The sequence below is a fragment of the Acyrthosiphon pisum genome, unplaced genomic scaffold (genome assembly GCF_005508785.2).
Source record: "Acyrthosiphon pisum isolate AL4f unplaced genomic scaffold, pea_aphid_22Mar2018_4r6ur Scaffold_21401;HRSCAF=23882, whole genome shotgun sequence".
In the NCBI taxonomy this organism is placed as follows: Eukaryota; Metazoa; Arthropoda; class Insecta; order Hemiptera; family Aphididae; genus Acyrthosiphon; species Acyrthosiphon pisum.
The window spans coordinates 1-5,717 of NW_021770865.1; the positions used below are offsets into that span (position 1 = coordinate 1).

A 5,717-nucleotide genomic window follows, 5' to 3' on the forward strand; every position below is an offset into this window, starting at 1 on the left:
GCACAACAATCGGACTACTCTGTAACTGCTCCCTCTTCTCCCACACATTTCCCGACATGCACACGTTACAGACCTGACATACTCGACATCGCCCTCGTACGACTACCCTATCAAACCCAAATCACTAACTTGCTTTGGAATATAAAATTAAAACCCAATGTTGTCATTCAACAAAGTAAAAAACTTAAAAAATTACAAGGATAAAAAATATTTAAAAATATAATTTTTTAAGAAAAACGTTGTTTTATAAGTGACATGAAAATATGTAAAAAAATATTTTCAAAAAAATTTACACTTTTCGAAATAATGAGTGTTCAATGATAAAAGAATCACCCGGTTATATATATACAAGCTGAATATGTGCACTTCGTTGCTCGTTAAATGTACCAACTCTATATGACTCAAACTTTGTTCAATTCGTTATTCAATATTCGGTGTATAGTGTTTAAAATAAATTAATCTTAACTTTTCCGTTGCCCGGAATAAAAATTCTGATTCGCGACAGTATATTATCAGGTAGGCAATCTACCTGCGGTAGATCGCAGACCCCTAGTTTGTACCTAAGTGTATGATTTAACTCTAAAGTACCAAAGTTACATCACGTTTGTCGTATTCTACCTATAGTAGATTAATATAATCAATTAATACAAGATCCTAACCTAACCTGTTACGTCACTGTTGTATTATTGACATCGAGATTTTCTACTTTTCCGGTGGATTTTCTTAAAATTTTGTTTCATAATAACCTTCTCCGTGATATACTCTTTCGTTTAAGAAAAAACAAGAAGATCTGATAGGTAGTTCCAGAGTTGATCCTGTACAAAGATTTTCATTTCACATTTATATAGTTAAAAGATATATATAAGATATTGACAAAAAATAATAATACAAATCAACAAAGGTGCCCGTAACCAATAGCAACCAATATACAATACACTATTATTATTTTAATCCGCAACTTAACTTGTTGTTTTTGGCCATGTCACCAGGTGTAGGTACACTTAAGAGGCCATAACTCCAAAACCACTTATTGCACAGCGTACAAACTTCACAGAAATTATCTACATATCAATTTTAATATGCCCTGAAATTTTAATCGAAATCGGTTTGGTGGATCTAGAGTTATAAAATGTATTCAAACTGTACACTTATTTACTGTATTTACTTATTTACTAATATTTCTGATCCCGTTCACTTCGTTGCCCATTAAAATTGCCAACTCTATATGAATTATATGTTTTAAATATAACCATGGCAACAATTTATATACAAAACATTCCATCGGAAATTTAAAAATAAAATATAATTGGTTGCCATGGTAATATGGAGACACCCACAGATGGAAATCTCAAAATCAAGGTGGATATATCCACCTTGCTCAAAATAATATATAACTGGTTGCCATGGTAATATTAACACACACACCGACGAAAATATCAAAATAATATATAATTGATTGCAATGGTTATATGCAGACACACACGGACGGAAATCTCAAAATAATATATAAATGGTTGTCATGGTAATATGGACACGCAGACAGACAGACAGACACACATACATTCATTTATATATATATAAACTAGCTGATCCCGTGCACCTCGTCGCCCATTAAAAATACCTACTCCATATGTATTAATCTCTAAACGTTAATTAACATAATCAAAAAGGGATTATTATTCCGAAAGGGATCCATTATATGGCCACGCTTGGGTGTGTGCTGTAATTAATATCGGCATCATAGTGTAGTGCACAAAGGTTCAATTCGGTGGTTCGTCTGGATCGAGCACCCATTACTCGCATGGTCCCCAATCTTGCTACTCGGTGCTCGTCTGTCTCAGATGAGCGGACCCGTGACTGACATTCACGGTTTGTCCTCACTCTGGTTTCTCTTTGCTCGTCTGTCCCGGATGAGCGGGCCCGGGACCGCCGTTCTCGGTCGGTACTCAACCTGGCTTCACTTTGCTCGTCTGGCTCGGATAAGCGGGCCAGGGACTGACGTTCTCGGTTGGTCCTCAACCTGGCTTCTCTTTGCTCGTCTGTTTCCGCGGCTCGTGTTTCCCGCTTCTTGCGTGCTAGAACTGCGGGACTATTTATCGATCGTTTGTTGTTGGGCATAATAAATTAACTAATAATAGTAGAAATTCTTATAATAGTTGCAATTGAATTCGGTTATAAATATGAATCGTTGGGCACTATAATAAATAACAAACATTTTAAACCATTGGCAACTAATAATTATTATTATTATAGCTTTGAAACCCACGGTAACTATTTAAAAACAAAAAGGTCCATAAGTTTCAAAATATTATATAATTGATTGCCATGGGTAGATGGACACACCCGTACTATATCTGATCCTGTGCAATTCGTTGCCCATTAAAGACCTATAATTATAAACAACACTCTTGGTAACCTTGGTAACCATAGTAACCATGGATCATGGTAACCTTAATAGCCATGAAATCTTGGTAACCTTAGTAACCATGGCAACCTTGGTAACCATGGTAACATGGTAACCTTAATAGCCATGAAATCTTGGTAACCTTAGTAACCATGGCAACCTTGGTAACCATGGTAACATGGACACACAGACAGACACACTGACATACATTCATTTTTATATATATAGATTTGTATCAAGTCATTCCTTTTTTTGTTACAGGCCACATATATCACATCAGGGTTTGATTTGAAGAAATTGGAAGATCATAATTTTCCAAAAGTATTTTTTTATGGTAAATATAAAATGCTGTTTCACTTTAAAAATGACGAAAATATGGAAATTGGCTGCAAGGTTATTGAGCTCGATCTTATACGACCGTGGGAAACACCAATTTGAATAATATATTTACAATAATCTAGTAGCGTATTTGAGAGTTAATCCGGGGGGGGGGGGGGGGGTATTTAAAAAAAAAATTACCAAACCGGCAACCACTCACACAAACTTACCTAGACATAATGAATTTTGTATTTCACTTGTATAATTTAACATTATAATATAATGGTTTAGAAACAAATTTACTTAATGTAATCGTTTTGTATCTCCCTCCTTTATCACTGAATAAAACACAAAATTTACAATACAGTCCTGACATTTTTTTTAGAAAAAGTTTAACCATTTATATTCTGAGTGGACCAATGAATGAATTTACTTTACAATGATGTGTTTTTTTTTTTGTGTGTCTGTGTACACGATAAGTAGTCGAAATAATGGTTCGATTTTAAACTTCAGTATCTTGTTTCGATGGGAAAGTAAGTATTGTGCGTTGGGGAGGTCAAAATTTATAATTTCCCCAGTCGTTTTCAAAAGCGCCGTGAAAAACAAATAAAATTTAAGGAAAAACGGGAATTTTTACACAAAATTGGTTTTCCACAAAACCGATTTTGGTTTTTGGTGTCACTCTAAAACAAATGAACGTATATACATTCAATTTTTATTGGTTGTATATATTCGCATTTACTATTTTAGAGAGGGCTAAGCCCACTCAAGCCCCCCCCCCAAATTTCCGACTATGTACCTTATTTTATATGCACAGAAAAAGGAAGTTCAAAATCATTTTTGGGAAAATTATCCATGGTTATTAATATTGCAAGACCATGGCAGAACAAATTATATTAGTCTTTTAAAAAATGCTTAATATCTAGTTCAAAAGAGGGACTAGTAATGTTATTAATAGTTACTAAGATATTAGATGTAGGTGAACCAGAAGTTGCAGACGGAGTATAACAATTGTGTCAATTTTTTTCTTTTTATTTGTACTATCAGTATTATCAATGCAGTCTTCATTTTTGCGTTTTAACCACTGGTAACTGGTTCATCAAATTAGTCATATTATTGCACTGAGAGTTGAGACACAATAATAATGATCAACACAAAAGCAATACTCAACAATGAAATAACTATGAAATTTTATAAAATTATAATATAACAAAACAACTATTAAGAACAAAATCACATATTATTATACAAAGTTATATTTTGTGTCAGCTATCATAGATAATAACAGTTGTAATAACTTTGATAAACGGTCAACCAATTACGCCTTCGGAAATGCAACGCTGTGGATACGCGTTGCCATCGAATTGATAAAACATGTTCTAAAATGCATCGTATTTTCAAGCTATAGGTAGCGTTCTAAAATTCAGTGCATCGAATGCGTTGATGCATTGGAACATCGTAACAATCATAACTAATACCCGATTGTCTGATAGATATGCGCTTATAATCACTGATAAGGCGCGTTACAACTAATGAATAAATTAAAATGTTCTGAAATAAAGCGATTTTTACCGATTTCATGTGGTATAAATGTTAACTATCTCCAGGGAAAATAACGTCAAAAATCTAGCCACCGGACCGGGAATCGAACCCGAGTCTCTCGCTTGCCGGGCGATTGCTCTACCACTGAGCTACCCGACCGCATAGACCAATGACGCTATCTCCCCCAGTTAACGGAGTTTACATTCGACCATCCTGGCGCCCACGATCGCCCTCGATCGTCGCCGGTCCTTAACGTCGCCCACAGCGACTGTTGCTTCACCACCTGACCACCAGAGCGCATGACCCGTATCACAACGCGATCATCGCTGCACGACCTCTGGTGGACCAAGTCCAGGTCCTTCACAACACCGCGTCTTTGGTCACCAATCCCACTTCTGATAAATGTTAACTATCTCCAGGGAAATAACGTCAAAAATCTAGCCGCCGGACCGGGAATCGAACCCGAGTCTCTCGCTTGCCGGGCGATTGCTCTACCACTGAGCTACCCGACCGCATAGACCAATGACGCTATCTCCCCCAGTTAACGGAGTTTACATACTGTATTTCCACCAAGAATTGCAACATTGCATTACCGAAGGCGCAATAAGTTACCGGGGACTATGACATATTATGTTCCAATGGGGATCTACTTGGCCAGTGATCTACGTGACGTAGTGTGGCGAGTGAGCACGACGACATAATATTATGTACCCTACAGACAAATGTATGTACATTTTTATCTATTTGTTATCACTGATACAATTTTCCATAAATCATAATTTTTGTTTCTTAATAAAATACCGATTACTTATATAAAAATGTTCTTGGTCTTAAAATTCTCGGGGGGTGATTGCCCCCATCTCACCCCTCAAATACGCCACTGATCAGCTCATTTTAAAACAATAAATACATTTTCTTTTGTTCACAAATTAAATAAATATATTTTACTCGGAAATTTCACAAGCTATAGTAAATATATTATAATCAGTTTTTGACAAAATCAATTTTGTAATTAAATACGAATAACAGTGGCGGACCCAGGAGCGTGGACCCCGGGTCCGGACCCCCCCCCCCCCACCCCCTTTGGCTTATGTCATAGTTTTATTTTTATTTTCAAAAGTTTCTGTGAAATGTTCATATACATTTATTGATTAGTTTGATTATTACTTATTAGTTATTAGATTAGATTTGGACATTAGGTATTTTGTTGATAACACGTCGAATCCGATATTAACTGACATACATTGTAAAATAAATTAAAAAATTTAAATAATATAATTGCGTGTTTTTGGATTCTAAGTGAAACGATGAATGTCTTGATTTTACAATGATGTGTTTTTTTATTTTTTTTTTTTGTGTTTGTTATCACCATATAGGACAGTAAAAGTTCTTCGATTTTCTTCAACGGGGCCGGAGTGGCGCAGTGGTCACACAGTTGACTTACGACTCACAC

The 5,717-nt window shown here is 35.7% G+C and overlaps 1 non-coding gene across 1 annotated transcript; it reads right to left on the minus strand.

Moving 5' to 3' along the window:
- Positions 1–4,705: 4,705 nt before the first annotated feature.
- TRNAA-GGC lies at positions 4,706–4,776 on the minus strand. Its single transcript has one exon. It is a non-coding gene; the product is annotated as a tRNA-Ala (tRNA).
- Between the last annotated feature and the right edge of the window lie 941 nt (positions 4,777–5,717).